General features: G+C 38.9%; 2 long non-coding RNA genes across 2 annotated transcripts; one reads left to right on the plus strand and one right to left on the minus strand.

The window, feature by feature from the left end:
* Positions 1 to 1,544: 1,544 nt before the first annotated feature.
* On the minus strand, positions 1,545 to 4,024 carry LOC138968644 (uncharacterized). The gene is made up of 4 exons (XR_011456249.1): positions 3,885 to 4,024; positions 3,421 to 3,589; positions 2,861 to 2,995; positions 1,545 to 2,538 (listed from the first exon to the last, which is right to left on the minus strand). It is a non-coding gene; the product is annotated as an uncharacterized lncRNA (long non-coding RNA).
* A 162-nt stretch (positions 4,025 to 4,186) lies between these two features.
* Positions 4,187 to 6,642, plus strand: LOC138968643 (uncharacterized). The gene is made up of 3 exons (XR_011456248.1): positions 4,187 to 4,326; positions 4,888 to 4,980; positions 5,671 to 6,642. It is a non-coding gene; the product is annotated as an uncharacterized lncRNA (long non-coding RNA).
* The last annotated feature ends 10,866 nt before the right edge of the window (positions 6,643 to 17,508 follow it).

Consider the following 17,508-nt stretch of genomic DNA (forward strand, 5'->3'; position numbering starts at 1 on the left):
GGCCCCTATCACAAAATGTACATGTCAAGTTTACTATGGATTTGAGTAACCACACAATCACATACACACAGGAACTAATACTGAAACTAGCTGAATTATTTTCTTTCTTTTTTTCATATTTTTCTTTTAAAATTAATTTATTTCATCACACTTGCTATGTATTTGCTTTGTCTGTCTGTTTTGTGTGTGTGTGTGTGTGTTTCTGTGTGTGTGTATACATTTTCAGATTTCCTAAACCTAGCACTGTTTGCAGGTGATCTTTATGCTTTTGATTCATGAGTTGCATCCCCAGTCCTTTAGTTTAACTCTTTTTTTTCTTTGGTGAAGTAAACTGGATCTATTTTTTTATTCCTTAGTTAATGGAAAAGATTTGACAACAATATTGCTGTCAATGATAGGTTGGTCAGCCATGCTGGTGTAAACCAATCCTTTAGAATTAGAGAACGCTCTCTAGTAGGGTACTTATTTTCCTACGGTCAATGACCAGAAACAGAAACTGTGTCAGTCGTACATCGCTCAGATGCTGCTTCTCAGTTTGACCCCAGACAAAGAATAATGATAACATGTTACACCATAGTAAGCTCTCAAGGACTGGCCAGCGAAGAACAATAAAATAGGGGTTGTGAAGACGATATCACAGAGATGATCGAGGGAGGGAGGGAGGGGGGGGGGGGGGGTGCGGCGAGCGGCATGGTCAGTAAATTGGATCAAGAAACACGCAAAATACTTCAGACACAAACTGTTTATGATTTACCTGCAAACCCTAACACATTCTTACAACAACAACAACATAACAATGTGCAATAAATCACGTTGTCAAACAAACAAGATCGAAAAGAGAAAGAAGCAAAACCCACCTCGTCGAGTCAAGAATCTTAGAATGTCGTCTGCTTAAATACGATCATGTTGGTTCATTTCGGAGTGTTGTTACTTCCTTCTACTGTTCGCTGCCGCTGGTTCATCTTTCTCTGATATTTCTTGCCACTATGCCGAACATTTCCAATGTTAGGGTTGTTCTCCGCAGCTCAAAACTTTGAAAAATGCTGCTGAATCGGTGAAAACGTCATGGATTTGTTGACACCGGGGGACTGATAAGTTGTCTACTGCGCTTGCGCCAAATGCCTTTGACCTACATATATTTGCATATATTAATTCCGGGGTTTCGGTTGGAACGGATTCTCTCTCTTTGTGCCTATGTCAACGGAAATTCCCCAACGGTGATGACGTCATCTTGAAGAACGGAAATTTCCACACAGTTTTGAACAGCGAAGGGTCATGTCATGTGCGCACATTTACCAGCACGGAGTATCCAAAGTTGACCATTTTTTCGATTTTTTTGATAAAACACAGACAAAAACAACAAAACATCGGTTTGAAAATGGTTTTATTTACATGAATACATGTTTAAAATGACAAAAGCAGATTATTGAATGCATTCCAGGATGTTCAAAGGTGTGAAAAATGCAACAACCCCAAAAAGGTGTACGAGACCAAAAATAACTCATTTTGCCTACCCGGTCTGCCCTTAATAACTTAATTCACATAAACTAGCATCATTAATTTTTTTTCGAAGCAATCATATTAACAGTAGACACACTAACATTTGTTACTCTTAGAGCTGTGTCACTTTTATAGTTTACGAGAAAAGCCCAACGTTAAGTTGTGTGTTGACGAACAGGAAAGGCTAGTTATCTCCCCTGTGTTTCCGATAACGTTTGTAAAAAGCTACAGATGTAAATAATTTGATGTAAAGAATAATCCTATAAAGTTTGAATCAAATCCGATGAATAGTTTCAGAGATATGATATTTCAATTTTTTTCCTTCAAGACATACCTGTGACCTTGAAAAAGGTCAAAGGTCACCAAAGCAGACGTCAAAGTGTAGAGGTCACTGGGAGTCACGTTCACATAAAATTTGAGCCCGGTCACTTTTATAGTTTCCGAGAAAAGCCCAACGTTAAGTTGTGTGTTGCCGAACAGAAAAGGCTAGTTATCTCCCTTGTTTTTCTGATAACGTTCGTAAAAGGCTACAGATGTAAAAACTTTGATCTAAAGAATAATCCTACAAAGTTTCAATCACATCCGATGAACTTTGTCAAAGATATAAAATGTCTAATTTTTCCTTTGACGCTGACCTGTGACCTTGAAAAAGGTCAAAGGTCAACGAAACCATCGTTAAAGTGTAGAGGTCATTGGAGGTCACGACTAAACACAAAATATGAGCCCGATCGCTTTGATAGTTTCCGAGAAAAGTCCAACGTTAAGGTGGTGTCTACGGACGGACGGACGGCCGGACAGACTAACACTGACCGATTACATAGAGTCACTTTTTCTCAAGTGACTCAAAAAAGACGACACTGATTTAAACAATTCACTTACTGGTCAACAGTGTGAACTTTCAGCACAGACAACGGAAACTTCGATGTTTTTTCCCTCTTCCGATTGAATAATTTTGGTACAATCATCTGTCATCAATGAACTCATCAGTCTTCCCACCAGTCCAGACACCTCCCCACCAATTGCAGACTTGCTTGTTATCTGAGCGAATAAAAATCAATATAAATACATGTGCACAGGAATGAGAACAAGGATTCTCAGTTATCACAAAAACAAACAAGCACAGAATGACAACATGTTTTCCTAAATGTTATTAAAAACAGAAAAGTTCATCATACCAGTCCATCACTGAAACAGAAACGGTTGATATTGAATTTATGAGTGTGTGTGTGTGTGTGTGTGTGTGTGTGTGTGTGTGTGTGTGTGTGTGTGTGTGTGTGTGTGTGTGTGGGGGGGGGGGGGGTCTGTTACAAGCAATAAACAACTGACAACAATAATTATACATGTACCAAATTGTACTCACTGTTTTCAAAGCTGATAATTGTAAACCTTGATGGGTTGTCCCCTTCCAACTGCATGCTTTGGTACAGCCATCCTTCAGACTGTGGCCCCCTCCCATTGCCACCCCCATCTCCGATTGTAGACAGGATTTTTTCATCTGAAAGAAATAATGTCCAATTAATACGAATTTGCACAAAGGACTGGAAACAGAATTGTAAGTAATTCTGATTTAACCAACAAATGTACAAAAGCACAATGATAGATTATTTTCCCTAATATGTTCCAACTGACAGTTGAGTAATTACAGGTCACCAGAAAGGTCCACCACTGAAACAGGAACAGTTCAAATTGGAGTTTGTGTGTGTGTGTGTGTGTGTATATGTGGAAAGGGGTGGGGTGGGGTGGGGGATGCGTGTGTACATGTGTGTGTGTGTGTATATGTGGAAAGGGGTGGGGTGGGGTGGGGGATGCGTGTGTACATGTGACTGTATGTTTTGCAAGCATTACACAACTGATTATAATAATTATACAACAAATTGTTCTGTCAGTTACATTGAAAACTCATTTAAAAAAAACACTTACTGTTTTCCAATGCAAACCTTCAGCTTGTTGAAGAATGGAAACTGGTTTTGCTTTTTACCATCCAAATGCGATGAACGGCCATGCCATCAATCGGCTCACTTTTTTTTTGACCAGTTAAGGCACCTCCCCACCAAATGCAGACAGTTTTTTTTGTGGTATAACTATAAATCTGAAAGAATAAAAGCTATTTATTATGCACAACAGAATCATAAAAGGAATAGATTCTTAGTTCAAATCACCATTTCAGGCAACAACAACAATAAAGAAAAACAGCAAACACCTAAACACACACACACACGGTGACACACACACAGTGACACACACACACACACACAAACACACACACACATAAGAAACAAACACACTTTTTAGTCTTATATTCCAAGAAAAATACATAATAAAAAATAAAAAGTCTCAATAATTAGCAAATCTATATCTTCCAAGTTCACTGAGGCAATACTCACTCAAAGTTTGTAAAACTCTTGAAACCAGTCCAGTAATTATGTCTTGCGCCTTCGGTCTTAGTATTGGACTGTCCAGTCTGGTTCGTTTCTGTTGGTGTATCACATAGTGCTCTTGCAACTGCCAGTTTTCAATCTTCCCAACGCATTTGTTGACAACGTGCCGTTACGTCCAAGTTCGATAACTAGGAACGAAAATTCTGAGTGACCTCCCTTGATCGCCAAGGGACAGTACTCTCAGTCTCAACCTTTCACAGTGGAATCGAAATTAAAAAAAGTTTCTGTAACAGTTTTTAAAACGCTAGCAACTTCAAAGCCAGTGTGACTGCTGACACATGTATAAGATAACATGCTACACTTCAGCATATATCAGGACTAATAGTAATACAGATCTTGTGACGCTGAGGCGAATGGCAAATGGAACTTTCAGCAGGAAGAAATTCAGGTAATGTTGAACTGTGCTGTTGTAAATTCATAGTTCACGATCCGTTGGCATTGTGATTGTTGACTTATTTTTCATACGAGTCACAAATATCAAAGCAATATCATGCATAACGATTGGAAAGGTGGATTTCTCTCTCTTTCTTTCCTGCCTTCTGTCTCTTTCTCAGTTTCAGTCTCTCTCTCTGTCTTTGTCTGTCTGTTACTCTCTCTCTCTCAATCTGAGACTTTCTCTCTCTCTCAATCTGATACTTTCCACACATGTGCACGCAGGGCACTTACTGTTCAATCTTACAGCTTCAGGTCAAATGCATAACTGTACAGTAAATAAGAGATCTCAGGAGAGGCATGGGGAGTTATTTTCGAAAATGATCTATTCAAAGACACTTAAAAATAAAAGTTAAATTTTTAAAACAAGGTTTGATTGACAACTGCTCTCTCCCCTCCCCCCACTCTATTCCCACTCTCTATCTCTCTGTCTTCATTAACAAGTAAAGATTTGAGTGTGTTTAGACTATTGTAATTAATGCAATTCACACATCAATGCTTTCAATTTTCATTGCAGGGTGGGAGGAATTACCATGAGGATGGAACAGAAAGCATTCACAGGGATGTAAACTACAAGGTACAACCCCGACATTCTGGCTGTTGAGGCCAAGTAAGTGTGTGTCACTGTGTGTGTGTGTGTGTGTGTGTGTGTGTGTTTGCAGGTAAAATCCTTGTTTAACGCTAAGATGAATCAGAATGTTCCAGCAGTCATATTATTATATTTATAACAGAAAATCATATTTGAGAGAAGGCAGTGTTATTGTCAGGCCTCAGCCTAGGGTCATTGATACATGCTGATATTATATGACGCATTGTTCTAATCCTTGGCTGGTCGGCCATCACATCATTTCGGCATGTTGGAGGTCTTCCGACAGAACAATTTGTTGTAGCTGGGACATCTTTACCTATGCATATTTTTAGTCAAGGTCCAACTGACATTCTATTGTCTTAGTCTGGGGAAAATTTTGTTGGAAGGTGTTCTGTGTGAGTGTGTGTGGGTGGGGTGGGGGTGTAGGTGGACGGGTTGGTAGGGCTGTTATCCGTGCCAGGCAGCATTGACATAGAGCATTTCATTCAAACACACAATGATGCTATCAAAGTTAGCAAATTCACAGAAGTAAATTCAACAATATTGGCATAATGCAAAGACAATTTAAACCTTATTTACCTTCAGTTCTATGTTCAGCAAAGAACAGCAAAGAACACCAACAAAGAAGACATAATTATAGTGTTTACACTGAAGTTCTGAAATAACACTGAATTCTTTGTTTTAAGATTGTTGCATTCTTTGTCTTTGCAGGTGTCATAGCATGTGGAGCAGATCTTCAAAGTCGCCTATTGCAGACATGTCATCGTCTGCACTGGTTGTATCAACAACTTTTTCCATGGCTACTGCTGCAGATTTTACAAATATATCGTCTGCTGCAAATTCAACAACTTCTTTGTCTGCTGGTGCTGCAAACTTAACAACTTCTGTGTCTGCTCCTGTTTAAAATTCAACAATTCTTGTTGTCTGGAGCTGCTGCAAAGTGAATGACTTCTTTGTTTGCTGCTGCAGATTTAACAAGTATATCGTCTGCTGCAAATTCAAGAACTTTTTTTGTCTGCCGCTGCTCCTGCTGCAAACTTAACAACTTCTGTGTCTGCTCCTGCTTAAAACTCAACAATTCTTGTTGTCTGGAGCTGCTGCAAAGTGAATGACTTCTTTGTGTGCTGCTGCAGATTTAACAAATATATCGTCTGCTGTAAATTCAACAACTTCTTTGTCTGCTGCAGATACTACACATTCAACAACTTCTGTGTCTGCTCCTGCTTCAAATTCAACAATTCTTTTTATCTGCTGCTGCAAAGTGAGCGACTTCTTCCTCTGCTGGTGGTGTTGCAAATAACCTCATATTTCCTTGTCTCTTCTGGCATCATTTCAGATGTATAATATATATCTGCAAAGACTTTTTTAAACCCAAAAGATGGAATAGAATTGGTAAATTTCTAGGTACAGAACCTAAAAGTGTGATATATCCAAACTCACTTCTAGAAACTTTAGAACTGATTCAACTTTTGACATTTTCATCATGGTTGTGTATTTTTTATTTTTTATATTGTGGAAATATCAGGGAATGATGAATAAATGTTTAGAACATATTCTCAAAACATGTTTCTAATGGTTTTATTTATTTGTCTTTTGTTTTGTTTTATGTTAGCATGTACACTGTTTGGCTCAAAATATGAGACCTGGCCAGTACCATCCTTCCAATGAGACAGAGATCAAAAATCAACAGCCTGCATGCTCTCCGGATTAAGTAATACAACAAGATAAAATAGCGTTAGCTGCAAAGTTAACCATTCTCACCAAAAACCTTTTTCAAACTTTGATTTGTTGGTGTTTGCTTGTCTTTTTTTAACACGGTTTTAGCTACATATATAACAAACACTACAACAACAGCAGACAGAAAAGATTATGGGAAATGCATCTTCAAATAAGAAAAAAAAATTACAAAGCAAAAAAAAAATTTAAATACAATTATTTTCCTTATGATTTGTTTGATTATGTTTTTGGGGGTTCTTTTTAATGTTAGCACTCAACGTGAAAAATACATTCAAACAGCAGTTGTATTATACTTTTATTTTGGTCAAATTGACATTAGCGGTAAACGTTAAATTAACGTTAATTTAACGTTATATTATGGTTTTATTTTGGTTAAATTAACGTTTAATGTTAACGTTAATTTAACGTTTATCTTGATGAGTAAACTAACCTAAATCTAACGTTAATTTAAGGTTCGCCATAAAACGTGAAAGAAACGTAGCCATAAAGCATAAAACTAACGTTAATTTAACGTTACATTATGTTTTTTTTTAATTTTTTTTTTTTTTTAACAAATACATTTTTTTGAAAGGTTTGTTTTTGATATATATGTCAATTAAAAAAAAATTATATTTAAAAAAAAAAAAAAAATTTTGACATTTAAAAAAAAAAAGTTTCTTGTTCAAGTTGTTGCCACCACAACAATAACTTTTTTGGTTGTTTTGTTTTGTTTTTTTTTGATTTTGCTTTGATTTTGAACGGTTATGTGTCAACGTTTATTTAACGTTTTTTTTAACGTTTCAGTGCAAACCGTTTTTTAATTGTTTTCGGGCAAACGTTAAATTAACGTTTGAAATTGGTTTGATTTTGAACGGTTATGTGTCAACGTTTATTTAACGTTTTTTTAACGTTTCAGTGCAAACCGTTTTTTAATTGTTTTCGACCAAACGTTAAATTAACGTTTAAATATGGTTTGATATTGAACGGTTATGTGCTAACGTTTATTTAACGTTATTTTAACGTTTCAATGCAAACCGTTTTATATTGGTTTTCAGGCAAACGTTAAATTAACGTTAAAAAATGGTTTGATATTGAACGGTTATGTGTCAACGTTTATTTAACGTTATTTTAACGTTTCAATGCAAACCGTTTTATATTGGTTTTCAGGCAAACGTTAAATTAACGTTTAAAAAAGGTTTGCCATGAAAACGGTTTGCTTGTTAACGTTAATTTAACGTTAATTTAACGTTTGCTTTATAACCGTTTTTCTGCTAACGTTAATTTAACGTTGATTTAACGTTTAATGCTAACCGTAAACCAAAATCTAACCATGCAAACGTTAAATTAACGTTAAATTAACGTTAGCATGCTATCAGGGAAATGACCTCTTTCGATAAGGCGAGACATAATGACATCACCTTATGACGTTTTATTTTAAACATTTTTCTTCTCTAACTATATATAATTCTCCTGATGATCCTTGTCTCTCTCTCTCTCCCTCCCTCTATCCCTCCCTATCTCTCTTTTCCTCCCTCCTTCTCTCTTTCTACCCCTCCCTACCTCTCTCGCTATCTCTCTCCCTCTTACTCTCTTTCTCCCTCCCTAATTCCTCTTTCCCTTTTTTTCTCTCTCTCCCTCCATCCCCCCCCCCCCCCTCGACCCTGATTTCTTTCCCCTCTCCCACTCTCTCCCTGTTTTGTCTCTCTCTCTCTCTCTCTCTCTCTCTCTCTCTCTCTCTCTCTCTCTCTCTCTCTCTCTCTCTCTCCATCTTGTGCAAATTCGTAATGTTAACGTTATTTTCACTGTTTTGTCATTTATCTTGACAACACTTCTTCTTTAGCAGCCATGCTTGCACCAAAACTAGCACCCCTATTAACAAGTAAAATGCCGCAAGAATATTCGGATTGACTTTGACGTCATACTGGCAAAAACATTGCATTCTGATTGGTTATAGCGTCATAAAGGTTCTTGTGATTGGTGGATGGACTTACTTGGTTTTACCAGCAAATTGACATGTAATTTTTTTTTAGAAATGTTTGAAGTTGTGGACTTACTTTTCTATATCTCCTTATCTATTTATCTTACAAAGTCAAAATTTACACACAGGCTACTTCTTGATTTCTTAGTTTTGATGAACAAAAAGATATCATTTTTGGGAAAAAATGGACTTACTCGGTTTTGTCAGCACATGGCAGATGTACTTTAAACAGTTTTTAAGGTGTGGACTTACTTTTTTATATCTCCCTATCTATTTATTTCACAAAGTCACAATTTACACATAAGGTGCGCCTTAATTTCTAAGCTTTGATGAACAAAAAATATCATTTTTGAAAAAAATGGACTTACTCGGTTTTGTCAGCACACGGCAGCATTATCGAATGTATATGGTTACTGTTGAATGAACATTTGAAATTGATTGGCTGATTACTGGTTGTTTTTGTTTTGTTTTGTTTTTTTACTACAGTATGAAGTTATTATATCTATTTTCTTTCATCGCAAATAAACATCTTCCTTTCTGCATACGTTTCACACCTCATTCACGTATACAACTAAATTCCATACCAAATCATCTTGCATTTTGTTCACCTCTTTCTACATTTCTCTAAACATTTTTATTTCAGTAGTCAAACACCTTTTCTTCCTATGTGGATGTTCTGTGATCAATGGATGGCGCAGACTAACATGAACATGTGCTAGAAAAATAATGTAAAATGTTTAAATGTAATCTAATGTCAGTTGTGGGCAAACACTTAACCAAAGTTAAAACGTGACCTCAAAAATGGGGTAATATGCAAAAACTTTAAAAAATATATCAATATGTGATGTCATGTTAAAGCTGTCTGCAAGCAGATTTCTACACCTTCTCGTGTCATGGCCTATCCGATTCCTTATATCTCAAAGTGTCTTCCACTTAATTTTCAGTCATTTGGTTGCAATCAAAGGAAACAACAAAAGCAACGAAAAAGTTTTTTATTTTACTGCGTTTTAGTGAAACATGCAGCCAATAAACACATAATTTTTATTCACTTGCAAAATTATACAACAAACTGTATCAATACATGTTTGTCATCAAAATAACATGGACGCCTGTTCATTTTGAATGAACATTTTTCTTGTATATCTTATGTTTAGTATACCTGTCTGTGCGCCGCCGCCGGTGTAACACGAGAAAATGACTCCCACGATATTTTTTACTCCGGAGTAAACATTTCGTACGAAAAAGTTACTCCCTTTACGAAAAAAGCACTCCCCCATTACACGAGAAAATTACTGCCCAAGACAGGTGAGTTTCGAGTAAACATTTCGTACAAAAATGTTACTCCCCTAATGAATAAATAACGAATAAATTACTTCACCCCAACACAAGCAATTTAACTTCCCATGCCAGGTGTACGAAATGTGTACTCCACGTCCCCTGTTGGTCTTGGTGGTGGACTACGTAGGTATGACCCGGCCGGGGTTCCAACCCACGACCTCCCGATCACAGGGCGGACGCCTTACCACTAGGCCAACCGTGCCAGTAATCAGGTCTGAGTGAACCGAACTGTTAACATGAGAAGTAGCGTGCCTTCGAGTAGCAGTACACAAAATAAAATTAAACTAAAATTGTAGTTTATTAAAACGTTTGATTTATGACAAAACAAATCAAAACGTTGCATTTACATCGTACTGTTCTGGATGGGGTTTTTGTCTGAATTTTATTTTGGAACGTTGGCAGTCTATCTGATTTGTACAGTAGAAACAGCCCGGGCCAGATACAGATATAGCTTATAACCTGCATTGCCATAATACCCATGATACAGAAAACGCATCTTGTCGTGATCACGGTAAAACCAAAAGGATTCGAACCTACAACGCCTTCATTCTTGTGTATTGTTCTCGACACAGATCATTCCTTTTAGCGTATCAATATCATAACTCGCACATAGAGATTGCAGTACGTAAGTAAACTGTGACAACATTAATGTTTTGACTATACATATTTTCCCCATTATACTTAGGTTTCTTTTCGACCATGTTGCTATTAATGCATTTACTTTATGTAGTTATGCGCCGTATGATGCTGTGCTGAAAACTAGTACTGTAATTGGTAATTTGTAAATTCTCGCCTTTGTCCATCGAGCGTTGGATTAATTAACTTGTTATGTATTGTCCCGCTGAAAATGATATTACTTAACAGAAATATGGGAACAACAACAACAACAACACACACACACACACACACACACACGCACTCACACACACATACGCTGACATACACGCAAACAAACGCACAAACTACTAGACATAGCAAAGGTGAATGAAATAGCTGTAACGTTAGAGTAACTGTAGTGAAGAGTGTCCATTATATGAATACATGTCCAGGCTAGGTATTAAGGATAAGCGGAAAGAAGTAGAAAAAATAAAAAAAGACCCATGAAGAAGGATGCTCCCCGCCCAACAAAAAAGAAAAGAAAAAAAAAGAAAAAAGAAAAAAGAAAAAAAAGAAGGGTTACAGCAGCCTGCATGCAACTGAGGTCAAAAAAAAAAAATATATAACTCGTACCATTAGCTGAACTTCTGCTTGTTTCCCAGATTTGTACACAGGCAAAACACACAGACATATACAGATGCGCGTCAAAGCACACAAACACTCGAACACACGGACCCACAGACACACACACAAGCACACACGCACGCACACACCCACCCACACACCCACACAAACACATGCAAGCAAACACACAAACACACACAAACACACACACACAAACACACACACAGACACACACACACACGCACAAACACACACACACACACGCACACACACACACACACACACACACACACACACACACACACACACACACTGATTGATAAGTTGAACAAAAACCACACTCTTTATTTCATTCAGGCTTTCTACAACGGAATCTTCCCAATACAACAAGCATGCAGAAGACTTCAATGCTGTCGTTGATGTTGGCCATCCACGTGTTTCTGACTGCATCTCCCATTCTGACTCGTGCGTTGGAAAGTGAAGGTAGGGTATTGTGACTCCCACTTCACTATAGGGCAATGCGTCTTTATCTGTGCACGTGAAATGAAACAACACACAGACAGAGGGACGGACACAGACACAATACAATACAATACAATACAATACAATACAATACAATACAATACAATACAATACAATAATCTTTATTCATCTCTAAAAGAGAAATTACAAGCTTGACTGTGTGTCTGTAAAATCAATCAATTAATCAATCAATCAACCATGCATGTAGTAACATTCACATCGCATGTTCACACGCAAACATTGTACCCACACACTTACTAAAATAAGCCTACAAATAGAAGCAATGCATTGCCTGTTTAAAAATTATATCACATTATCACCTTATCACACTTTAACCACATTATCTTCTCACATTGTGCTACGGACACTCCTGAATGTGTTCTCATTGCTTTAAAGCTCTTTTTGTTTAATGAGTTGGGTAAATAATGACTTGAAAGAATTTGAAACTAAAACAAGTCACTGTTACTTGATGATCTCAAATTTCGTTAATGTTAATCCGTATGTGTGTTTGAGTGGCTCAGAAAAAAACCACGTTTTGGATAAATTTGAAACTGAGGTATCTCAATATTTCTGAATGCATTCGCTTGAAGTCATCTGTGTGCTTATTGGCTTAGAGAAATAACACTTTGAATGAATTTGTCACCGAAGCATGTCACTATCCATGAATATTCTCTCGTTGTTGTAAAACCCTCTGTGTGTTTACAAAGAGTTTTCATTGCATTACATTTTCATAACTTCAATGGCTAAGAGAAATAAACTTGAAAGAATCTGAAACTCGAAATGGCTTTTATTTTCCTTTTGTCTTTTATTTCATTTATTCATTCTTTTTTTTTAAATATAAATTTCAAGTCTCTGTCTGATGCGTGTAACTATTTGGTGTCGACTCATTTGAGAAGAGCTCCCGTGGTCCAGACTGCGAAATACGATGTTCGGAAATAACTTTGGCTGATTTGTATGGCTTGTGAAGGGTGACCACTCTTGCCTTTTCACACAAAAAAAGAAACACACATGTGCTCCTGTCCACGTGTTCCAGACGCAACCCCTTGCTAGTGATCGGCCCCTCCAATGTTTCTCAGAGGTTTTGGCAAGGGTATTCATTTTTTGCACAACCCACAACCCATACAAACCCGATGAAGTCAGAATTTTGATTTTTGATAAATGTCCAAGTGTAGGGATGGTGTTATCTCATCTACACAACATGTCTAGTCATGTCTGAGATGGTGACCCGAACTGTTTTTACAAGGAATGCGTATTTAATTATTTGATTATTTGTCTAATGTGTGTCTTCTTTGTTCGCCGATTAGTAGACGTGCTTGAGAATATTTGGTATTGTGATTTAGTAAACGGTTAATACATTATTCCTACTCCTAGTATTCCTATGTTTCTTCGTTTTAAGGCAGAGTATCTGTTCTCTTTCAAAATATCAACAGTCGGGCCGACAGAATTCAAGTAATGGAAGACCTTTTGGGAAAGGTTTTTGTTCTGTTTAGCACCTTCCAGTGACTCAATTTGTTTTCCTGTTTTTTTTGGGGGGGTCCTAACTCAGACGCCCAGCAGAGAGATACGTTTTCGAGTAGCTGCAGATGGTTTGGGATCTGCGGTGGTTTAATGGATTTTCCAGTAATTGTTTTCGTTGTGTGTTTTCTCTACTTTGGAAAAGAGACGGCTAGACGCATACATTTGCATACATTCTCGCTTAACGCAAACAAGACAGCATCTGGGCCACCACTTTGATACAATGCGGTCCCCAGTTAAAACACAGTCTGTCTAAATTGACCCTCAAAAAACAAATAACGTTTATTTGTTTTAACGGTTTGCAAAAAAGTTTGAAAACACATTGTTCAACAAATCAACAGGAATTCTTTTTGTCTTCTTCAGAAACATATTTGCATAAATGTACATTCATTATAGCTCCACTCAGACAGCTAGTACAGTGTCTGAACAACCGCACACACTATATGTACACATCCACATCGGCCAAACGGAGTCAGGGCTCCCCAAAGTGCGCGTCCCTGCGTCCTATACGCACAAGAAGCCGAAATCACGTTCTAGAGATTCATTGAGGGGGTCCCGGGACGCACTAAACCTATAAAGAGCGGGTCCCGGGACGCACTAAATTTCCGCTATCGTGCGTACCTTAGAACATAGGGGGTTTGTGGAACATGGACTCTTGGGACCCTCTAAAACTCCGCGTAGGGGGTCCATGGACCCTCTAAACATTAAAGTGGGGGCCTCTCGGACGGGCTTCTGTGGGGAGTCCTGTGGAGTAGTGCCCCCTGCGGAACTTGCAGCCTGACAACAGAACACTTCCTGCAATCCTGTCTGCTCTACGAGGCGCGCAGGAAGAGGAGCTGGCGAGACCCCAACCCAGAGGCCCGAAACTGTACAGCAGTCTGACGGGCGCAATGGCCAAGTGGATACCAGAGAGACGCCGGCCTCCCACGCGGAAGGTCGCGTGTTCGAACCCCGGCCGCACCTGGTAGATTAAGGGTGAAGATTTGTATCCAATGTCAACGTATGTGCAGACCTGCTAGAGCCTTAACCCCCTTCGTGTGTACACGCAAACACAAGACCAAGTGCGCACGGAAATGTCATCCATGCCGGAGTTCGGTGGGTTATAGAAACACAAAAATATCCAGCATGCTTCCCCCGAAAGCGGCGTATTGCTGCCTGAATGGCGGGTTAAAAACGGCCATACACGTAGACACCCAATCGTGCAAAAAAGCACCAAAAAACACACACACACAAGATTTCGCGGAAGTTTTAGCCCTTGAACGCGGAAGAAGAAGAAGAAGAAGAAGAAGAAGAAGAAGAAGAAAAAGAAGAAAAAGAAGCTTCCTCCAAAAGTGGCGTAAATTGCGGGGTAAAAACGGTCATTCACGTAAAAACCCACTCGTGCAAAAGAACACACACGTCGTGTTTTAGCCCATGAACGCAGAAGAAGAAGAAGACGAAGACGAAGTACGGCAGTCTGGAGAACCTGCGGGGCACTGCCATCGCAGAGACTGGAGTGTCCATATGGAGAACGGGAAGAAGAACAACAACAGCCGCATTGATATTAACAGCTATTAAAGGTACTGAACTTGTCAAATCCAGGTGCACGGAGCCCCTGGGTCTTTTAGTCATACCTCAGGCAGCTATCCGTTAGAAGAACTACCAAGTTTCATTGACTTGCACCCAAAGAGTCAAGAACTGCGATATTGTTACGAATTAATGTTGTACTCGGACCCGGCTGGTCTTGGCCTATTTTTGGATCTAAATTTAGATCAGGTAGATCACCACATCATGCACAAAAAGACACGTCACTAGCAAACTATGTCAGACGTCATCATGAGTTTGTGTAAAACAAAATGGAGGCCGGAATCACTCAGTTGAATCGAACTCCGACCAAACACAACGTAATAACTAGGTTAATTTATGCACTCGCGTGAACAAGAAACTGTCGAGCTTCACAGATGTCGTTGGGTAGTTTTGGGTTTGTTTTACTAACATAGGAGGATTTTTGAACTGTAAATGCACTCATGAGCTGCAACAAAAACGCAAAACGAAGGCTGTGAGCTGCACTGTGCCTTTAATAATAACAATAATATGGGAGATTTATAGAGCGCTTTACGTTCTCTAAGCGCTTTACAATGAAACAAAATATTTAAAAACAAACAAACATACAAATACATACAAAGCAAAGCAAAAAAGCATGTGCAGCAGCATTCAGCACACAAGTGAACAACGAAACACTACATCAATACAAGCTGCAAGCATACTAACACAGGCAAAACATTCAAACATTTAAACACCTGATCAAAAATGCAACATATTGAAATAAAATTAATCAAAATACTGTGTGAAGAAGTGTGTTTTAAGGTTTGATTTGAAGGAACAAAATGTTTGGCAGTGTCGGATAGAGTAAGGGAGAGAGTTCCACGCAACGGCAGCAGAGTGGGAGAAGGCTCTCTGGCCGTGCTGTTTGCGACTAAAAGAAGATAGACGGAATATTCTAGTGTCTACAGAGGAGCGGAGGGATCGTGGGGGTGTATAGAGTGTGAACAGGTCAGACAGCTAGGATGGGGCTGAGCCATATATTATTTTGTAGCAGATACAGCAGCACTTATATTGGATTCTCAGCTCTACAGACGAGACAAGTATAATGCTGACGAGTCGAAGACGAGTCGCATTATACTTGTTCGAGTCTAAATATCGGACCCTATTGCTACGCTGAAAACACAATAGCGTTTATATAGCTATTCTGACATTATATTCTGTGTTAAAATCATGTTTTTGTCAGCAAAAACTACCAGAATGGTCCATGTCGTTGATTGCAGACGACGGTTATAGGACGCATATCCCTTTGCGCATGTATCCACGGAAATCACCGAACATTGATAAACCCACGGACATGTATTACGGAGAAGACTCGAGATAACCGGATGTTTAACATCTATATCTATATACGGCTTGTGTGTGTGTGTGTCTGTCTGTCTGTGTGTTCACGATTCACGGCCAAAGTTCACGATGGATCTGCTTCAAATTTGGTGGGCATATTCAGGTAGACCCTGGACACAATCGTGGAAAATTTTGAACACGTGCGTGCTCTCAGCGCGCAGCGCTAAACCGATTTTGGTTTTTCTGTACATCCATTCCCAGTAACTCTTCCTTATCTTCTCCAGTGTTTTGCGCGTTTATCTCCCTTCCTTCGTACTGTGCGCCGGCGAAGCCGTCGTACACCCGGGTCCCCGGCGAAGCCGGGTATTCGGCTCTACTTCTTCCCGGCGAAGCCGTACCCGGCGAAGCGGGTATTCATCTAGTACGTCAATATGCTAAGAATCATATGACGTCATGACGTATCATGCTTGCTTGCGTATATTCTATGTTCGAAAGTCTGACTTCTGTTGGGGATTCGCGTGATGAAGACTGCGGTAAATCTGTAGATGATAAGAGAACAAGGATTGTCTCAGAAGAAACGACTAAATGTTTCAGACCGGTAACTTCATTTCAACATTGCACTATAAAATGGACGTTCTATGTGACAGGAGAGTTTGCTGATTTTGTGTTAAACATTGGAGAGATCGTCTGCTAGAATCAGAGATAGGTCGCTTCAGATTGCAGCTTCTTGAACTTTGCAAGGTTTGTTGCCTGTTAAAGAACTGGATTGTACACGTAATGTATGTCATGTACAGTAAGCAACAAAACACACACACACACAAAGCAAATGGCATCGTCTGTCGACTAGTCACAGAAACAAACCTGGCGAGGTATGCGTGTACTTTATACACGTGGAAGAAACCGGAACCATGCGTCTTTGTTATTGCCGATATCGTTTGGATATCAGCAAAAAATTACCAACTTCCGTCGCGTTATCAACAGCTATTGTGTTTTCAGCGTAGCAATAGGGCCCGATATTTAGACGAGACAAGTATAATGCCGACGAGTCGCATTATACTTGTTCGAGTCTAAATATCGGACCCTATTGCTACGATGAAAACACAATAGCGTTTATATAGCTATTCTGACATTATATTCTGTGTTAAAATCATGTTTTTGTCTGCAAAAACTACCAGAATGGTCCATGTCGTTGATTGCAGACGACGGTTCCCTTTCCGCATGAAGCCACGGAAATAACCGAACATTGAAAAACCCACGGACATGTATTACGGAGAAAACTCGAGATAACCGGATGCTTAGCATTACGTCAATATGTTAGGAATCATATGACGTCATGACGTATCATGCTTGCCTACGTAGATTGTATGTTCGAAAGTCTGACTTCTGTTGGGAAT

Source organism: Littorina saxatilis, linkage group LG6 (assembly GCF_037325665.1).
Source record: "Littorina saxatilis isolate snail1 linkage group LG6, US_GU_Lsax_2.0, whole genome shotgun sequence".
Classification (NCBI taxonomy): Eukaryota; Metazoa; Mollusca; class Gastropoda; order Littorinimorpha; family Littorinidae; genus Littorina; species Littorina saxatilis.